The following is an 8,198-nucleotide window of genomic DNA, read 5'->3' as shown; positions in this document are numbered from 1 at the left end:
TAAATGTTCGCACTGCAAAATTTAGCCTTTGGATCTCTGGAACCAGTGTGATCTGACTCCAGTAAGCCTCTGGATTCATTTCGATGCATTTCTGACACATGTAAATGTGAGCTTCTAACCTTTTTAGACCCAGTAGGACAAGGCAATACCCTTTGTGTGCCACTGAAAAATCTAAGGCATAGGCAGAGGAGAAGGGGAAAAAAAAGAAAAGACTAAGAAGGGAATTAGGAGCAGTGAAACAAATTTAGATCTTGGGCCTCTAAGTAAATACTTAAAAAAAATCCTTTTTCCTCTTGGGGCATCCATCTCCTCCATACTGTGAAAAAGACCTTTTTTTATTTTATTTTTTAAAAATTATTTATTTATTTAACTTTTAACATTCATTTTCACAAAATTTTGGGTTCCACATTTTCTCCCCTTTTGTCCCCTCCCTCCACCCCAAAACACCGAGCATTCTAATTGCCCCTATCACCAATCTGCTCTCTCTTCTATCATCCCTCTCTGCCCTTGTCTCCATCTTCTCTTTTGTCCTGTAGGGCCAAATAACTTTCTATACCTCTTTACCTGTATTTCTTATTTCCTAGTGGTAAGAACAGTACTCGACAGTTATTCGTAAAACTTTGAGTTCCAACTTCTTTTCCTCCCTCCCTCCCCACCCCTTCCCTTTGGAAGGCAAGCAATTCAATACAGGCTAAATCTGTGTAGTTTTGCAAATGACTTCCATAATAGTTGTGTTGTATAAGACTAACTATATTTCCCTCCATCCTATCCTGTCCCCCATTACTTCTATTCTGTCTTTTGATCCTGTCCCTCCCCATGAGTGTTGACCTCAAATTGCTCCCTCCTCCCCATGCCCTCCCTTCCATCATCCCCCCCACCCTGCTTATCCCCTTATCCCCCACTTTCCTGTATTGTGAGATAGGTTTTCATACCAAAATGAGTGTGCATTTTATTCCTTCCTTTAGTGGAATGTGATGAGAGTAAACTTCATGTTTTTCTCTCACCTCCCCTCTTTATCCCTCCACTAATAAGTCTTTTGCTTTCCTCTTTTATGAGAGATAATTTGCCCCATTCCATTTCTCCCTTTCTCCTCCCAATATCTTCTCTCTCACTGCTTGATTTCATTTTTTTAAGATATGATCCCATCCTCTTCAATTCACTCTGTGCACTCTGTCTCTATGTGTGTGTGCGTGTGAGTGTGTATGTGTGTGTGTGTAATCCCACCCAGTACCCAGATACTGAAATGTTTCAAGAGTTACAAATATTGTCTTTCCATGTAGGAATATAAACAGTTCATCTTTTGTAAGTCTCTTATGACTTCTCTTTGCTGTTTACCTTTACATGCTTCTCTTCATTCTTGAGTTTGAAAGTCAAATTTTCTTTTCAGCTCTGGTCTTTTTATCAAGAATGCTTGAAAGTCCTCTGTTTCATTGAAAGACCAATTTTTCCCCTGAAGTATTATACTCAGTTTTGCTGGGTAGGTGATTTTTGGTTTTAGTCCTAGTTCCTTTGACTTCTGGAATATCCTATTCCACGCCCTTTGATCCCTTAATGTAGAAGCTGCTAGATCTTGTGTTATCCTGATTGTACTTCCACAATACTTGAATTGTTTCTTTCTAGCTGCTTGCAATATTTTCTCCTTGACCTGGGAACTCTGAAATTTGGCCACAATGTTCCTAGGAGTTTCTCTTTTTGGATCTCTTTCAGGAGGTGATCGGTGGATTCCTTGAATACTTATTTTGCCCTCTGGTTCTAGAATCTCAGGGCAGTTTTCCTTGATAATTTCATGAAAGATGATGTTTAGGCTCTTTTTTTGATCATGGCTTTCAGGTAGTCTGATAATTTTTAAATTGTCTCTCCTGGATCTATTTTCCAGGTCAGTTGTTTTTCCAATGAGATATTTCACATTATCTTCCATTTTTTCATTGTTTTGGTTTTGTTTTGTGATTTCTTGGTTTCTCATAAAGTCCTTAGCCTCCATCTGTTCCATTCTAATTTTGAAAGAACTATTTTCTTCAGTGAGCTTTTGAATCTCCTTTTCCATTTGGCTAATTCTGCTTTTGAAAGCATTCTTCTCCTCATTGGCTTTTTGAACCTCTTTTGCCAATTGAGTTAGCCTATTTTTCAAGGTGTTATTTTCTTCGGCATTTTTTTGGGTCTCCTTTAGCAGGGTGTTTAATTGTTTTTCATGCTTTGCTTGCATGTCTCTCATTTGTCTTCCCAGTTTTTCCTCCACCTTTCTAACTTGATTTTCAAAATTCTTTTTGAGCTCTTCCATGGCCTGAGCCCATTGAGTGGGCTGGGACACAGAAGCCTTGACTTCTGTGTCTTTCCCTGATGGTAAGCATTGTTCTTCCTCATCAGAAAGGAAGGGAGGAAATGCCTGTTCACCAAGAAAGTAGCCTTCTATAGTCTTATTTTTTTCCCCTTTTCTGGGCATTTTCCCAGCCAGTGACTTGACTTCTGAATATTCTCTTCACACCCACTTCACCTCCAGATACGCCCAGCCAGCACTTGGGATCTGAGATTCAAATGCTGCTTCCCAGCCTCAGGGCTTCGGCGGGGGCGGGGCTGCTATTCAGTGTGAGATCAAGTTCAGGTGCTCAGGTGGGGGCAGAGCTGCCTCACAGGACTCAGTTCCCTCAGGGGGTTTATGAAGAGACCTTCAACAATGGATCCAGGCTCCTGCCTGCTTGGGGAGCCCAGGTCTGCTCCCGCCTCCGCTGCTGCCTCCTGAGGGGGCCTGAGTTATGGGGGCACCCCACTCCCCTCTTGGCATGCCGAGAAGACCCTCTCACCAACCTTTGGGCCCATGGGTGGAGGGACCCACGTGGCCGCTGGCGATCCCGTCCCTGAAGCCCGCTCGGATCTGCTCCTCTCGGTGCCGCCCGACCACAGCAGGGCTGGGCTCTGCTCTGGATCTGCAGTGGGAAGGACCTTTTGTGAGAGGTTTACAGGCTCTCTGGAACAGAAATCTCGTCCGCTCCATTGTTCTGTGGCTTCTGCTGCTCCAGAATTTGTTGGCAGTTCTTTTTTACAGATATTTTATGGGCGGTGGGTTCGGAGCTAGGGTTATATGTGTCTTTCTACTCCGCCATCTTGGCTCTGCCCAAAAGACCTTTTTTTAGACAAAAGTAGACTGCAAGCTTCCTTTGAATCAACAGTGTGATATGTTTCAATGCTTCGATGTACTTCTTATCTACCCTTGCAATGAAAACAGATCTTTCACATTTTTTCCCTTACTTCTCCCTGCAGCTGGATATTCTGGGGATCAGAAATGAGGCTGAGAGGAAGTAACTAGAAATGAAAGTGATGGGACTGTCATGAACTGCCCACCTGAGCATAGATCTTTAAAAACATATACTGGACTGTTTGGAGGGGCCAGATCACCACATGGCACTCTGTGAAAGAAGGTTCATTTGCTAGCGGTCACTCTTCCTAGTAGAGGATTCTCTTTCTGTTGATCATGTGGCAGCCAGGGGCCAAGCTGCCAAGATGACTTAAAGGGAGCATAGAGACTTGCCAGGGTTCAACCAGGGAAGAAAAATGAGGTGATACAGCAAGATGCTGAGAGGAGATTCTGGGGAGAAGATTGAGATGGCTGCAGATTCCAGCTTCTTTGAACAAATGTTTAACGAATCACAAGGGGTGGGATGAGACAATGTATTCCACCATTCTTTGACTGATATTTTGGAAAGTTAATGACAGCAGTCGTCTGCTTTGGGAGGGTTCATTTTCATAGACAGAGGTGCTAGATTGGAAATAATGGTGGCTGATGGGAATCTGCAACAGACAGAATCAACAACATAGAAGCACTAGATTTCCTCAGGCTCTGTCTAGATGAATGGATTCATGTTAAAAATGAGAAACGGCAGATGCTGTGCTTATGATTAGCATTTATATATGATTTGAGGAGATGTAGAAGAGTCTTTGATAATTATATAGATAATGATGAGGAAACTATGTATGTAACAGTGGTGTTTTTACTTCAAAAGGTATGATTTAAAACATATAGTATCCAACATGTAGGAGGCATAATCCTCCTCCCATCTTACAACACCTCAGTCTCTGGGGAAGTGAAGAGGATTAGGTTCAGAGTTTATCTCAGAGCTAAATTAAAAGTCCAAAATCTGTTCTTGGCCTCAAATCCCAGGCACCCTGGCTTCCATGCTGTGTTGGCTTGCTGTAGCATCCCACCTGCAATCCTGGCTCCAGGGTCACTATGGCTTGAGCTCTTCAGTCTTCTGTGGATTACCTCTGGCATCAGATACTAAAAGAGAGACAACACAAACAGAAACAAATGCTACCAGATCCATTTCTCAGACTTGGGGGTCAAAGAGAGGGAGGCAGAGGAAGGCAAGGCCTTCAGTTTATGGAATCCATAGTGAGTATAGCAGAGGGTTGTTGAGAAGAGTGCAGTCAAAAAGATTCAGTCTTACTACTTCTGAAGACATAAATCAAAGAGGTTACCCCCACTGGTGGTAGGGGATGCTCTGGGCTCCATGATAGCCAAAATGGGCAGATTCAAAAGGCCAGTTTGGGTTACATTTAAAATATTCAAAAGGATCTATGATTCTAGCAGTTTGAAAGTTCCCTTCAAATGAGAGAGCTCACATCCAATTCATGCCTACTTATCCTGAGTGACTCTTATACACATCCTTCTGAAAGTCTGCCATAGGGGTCTGACCAAAAAGACAGAAGTCTTCCTAAATTCCTCTTGCTAACATAAGAGCACCAGTGGAACACGACTGTCCAGTAGTCATCCTTCTCTTGTGCCACTTGACCAGCTCATCTCTTCCTATCATGAAATTCTTTGCTGAGATCTTTTACCCCTGGTCTTTGAAGTTCATTGGTGGTTATTCATCATGGCCTTCTCATAGCTACCATGTGTCTCTCCATTGCCTTCTAAGTAATACTTGCTTTTAGTTTTTCAGATGAAGCTGTATTTTATTTCATATTGCATATTGCAATGCCAATATGATATTAGTATTGATGAGTTTTTGTTTTCAAAAGAAATTTGAAGTCAGTAAAATTTTGTAATTCCCTCCCCACCCCAGAAATCCAGCCAATTTTCACTCTATTAAATTCTGGGCCCAATCCATCATCTATATCTACTGTCTGTTCCAGATACTTAAACTTTTGATTCTCTAGAGTACCTGTACAAAGGTCTATTGAAATGTGGACAATTAAACAGTCTTAATTTGCTTAATCTTTTTCTGTGTAGAGGGACAGACTGAACTCCTTAGAGTGATTCTGACTCACTCCTAGGAGGACCTGAAATGTTTTAGGCCTTGACACAGTCATCGCAATGTCATCCACAAATGGATTTTTGGAAGACCTCATCACTTACCAGGAATCCATGGAATTCTTCTTCTACCTGGATTGTACATTGGATCTCTTCCATCACAAATACCAAAAACAAGTGCTTTTCCTGTTTTATGCCTCACCTGATGTTTATTATCAAAGGGTCATTGAACTTTTTTTTACCTCTTTGTCTCATTTCTTACCTAGCCTTAATCACTGAATGAACGTTGCCTCAGACAAACAGAGACCTGGGAAAGACCTTAGCTTAAAAAGGCTAAGGTCTCACACTGCATCAGGGACATCTCCACACATCTTGATCTCTATCTCGCCACTGGACTCAGATGGCTGTGGAAGAGAATGTGAGACAGTGATTTTGCCTCACTTATTTCCAATTCATTTGTGAGTCTGACATCATCCTCTTGATGTTATGATTGCCTTTGAGAACAAAGGACAAATGCCAAACATTAAGCAGGGTTATTTCTGTTATAGAAGCCTAAATTATCTTCATGTATAGAGGGGAGATACATGTAAATGAGCTCATAAGACAGTATTTTGTTCTGTTGATCCATATGCTTCTTCATTATCATCAAGCAATAAGAATAGTGAGATTTTACACAATTCAGTTAATGGTGAAAAGGTAAAGATGTGGACTGGCCAGCTAGATGGCACACCAGGCTTGGAGTCAGGAAGATGAGTCTGTGCTGTAGTTCAGATCTGTTCTCAGACACTAGCTTGGTTGTTTTCTTGGTTCTGCTTACTTCACTCTGGATCAGTTCATATAGATCTTTCCATGATTTTCTGTATTCATCTCACACACGTTATTTCTTACAGCACAGTAATATTCCATTATGGGCAGCTAGGTGGTATAGTGGATAGAGTATTGGGCCTGAAGTCAGGAAGATGAGTCTCCCTTCATTCAAATATGGCCTCAGACACTTACTAGTTGTATGACCCATAGCAAATCACTTAACCTTATTTGCCTCAGTTTTCCTATTTGTAAAATAAACTGGAGAAGGAAATGGCAAGCCATTCCAGTATCCCCCAAACACGGGTCATGAAGAATTGGACATGACTAAAATGACCAAACAACAACAAAAAAGCTGTAGTCTATTGTCAGATGCTGCATGTGACAGTCAGATTGTTCACTGCTAACAAACACATCATTGAGGATAACTTCAATTCATTTATAGACAATTCTCATAGAGATTTTGCACAGATTTGAGTGCAAACTTTCAGTTTGGTCTGGTGAGTTTCTAAGGGTTAACTTGGATTAATTAAGGTTAGCAATCTGGTCATTAGCAGTCTGGTTACCTGGTGATTTTTTTTTTATTATTGTTTTTTGCCATAAAAATCCATGAACTAGAGAAAATACAACATATCCTCAATCCTGACAGGCTCCCTTCCACATCTTCAGTGAGGGTAGCTGAGTGGTAAGAAAGGTGGAAGAGAGTGCAAAGGCTCATTCTTCTCAATCAACTCTCATTTGAACTCTAAATATGAAATTCTTGTTAAAAGAGCAGCAAATGAACATGTCACACAAATCTTGATATTCTTCCTGTAAGTAAAGCCAGAAGAAAGAAGGAAGTTGCAGGAGAATGAAAGGGTTACTCCTAAGATAGACAAAGAAAGGATTTGGTGGAGTGGATTTTATTACAAGTCAAGCGGTAACTAGAGCTGTTATTTCATGGGGTGTTTGGTCATTATGTACTTTACCACTAAGAATAAGTATTTTCAAAAAGACCACCATGAAAATAATCATAGATTATGGAGTAGCATTAGTTGCTGAAGATGAAGTGATAAAGAAATTCTATGAGGAACTTGATAAGATCCTTCATATCAAACTAATATACATTCTAATACTTGTTGACTTCGATAAAAAGGAGGGAAAAGGTAAGGATGGGGAGCCTATGTGGGAAATCATCGTTCAGGAAGAAGGAAGAGAGAAGTGAAAACTTTGTAGATTACACAGAAATCTCATGTCTCTCTCATGAATACATTCTTTGAAAAAAAGAATGACCATATACCACATAACACTGCAAAGAAAAAAACTGGATTATATTTTAACATATAGGAAAAGATTTTATTGATGTGGGAGTTACCCTGAAATCAGCTGTCTGTGTTACAGTCAGATTGTTGATTTATTAGAAGTAAGATCAGAATTGGCAAAAAAGCAAGAAGAAAACTAAATTATGAAATAAAGATAAAGTGTACAATTGAAGAAACTTATGAAGAAACATATAAATCAACCAAGTGGAACATTCTAATTTTGTTCATCTGAGGTAATGGCACTACATTACTGGCATCTCCACTGAGAGTTGACTGAAACTAAGTCAAATTTATCCTTTGTGCCATATTGGAAAGTGTGGACAAAAGCCTCTGCAAAGAAAGATGGTGTTCCAAGAGGAAGCTGTGACAATTTTTGATATTAGAAAATAATCAAGGATCCTTCCATCTCTAAGATGAGTTAAATTCTAGACAGGTTCTCAACTCAGCTGGGTAATACCTAATCTTATATTTGCTATATCACACCTACCAATTTTTAAGAACAGAATAACATAGGAATCTTTCTCAATGATTCAGTTTACTCTTGTTGGTCTTGTAGACAATTATGTGTCAAAGGTTAATTTACCTTTTGCTTTTTTGACCAGGAACAGAAAAAGGTAAATGTTTGAACTCTGGCATTATCTGGGGTGTGGCAGTGACTACTGGTAGTCAGGGAGATGCCTGACTCATTTTCTAAGTATCCAGTACAGTTTGTCTTTTAAGTTAGTATAATTGAAGTGAAGATATTCTAGACCATGGTTTTTTAATCTGGGGTCTGTGAGCTTGTTTTTTAAAAAATATTCTTTGATATTTTGCTAATTGTAATTTAATATATTTAGTTTCCTTTGTAA

Source organism: Notamacropus eugenii, chromosome 5, assembly GCF_028372415.1.
Source record: "Notamacropus eugenii isolate mMacEug1 chromosome 5, mMacEug1.pri_v2, whole genome shotgun sequence".
Lineage (NCBI taxonomy): Eukaryota > Metazoa > Chordata > Mammalia > Diprotodontia > Macropodidae > Notamacropus > Notamacropus eugenii.
The sequence above is the reverse complement of the archived record's forward strand: the minus strand, read 5'-3'. Positions refer to the sequence as shown.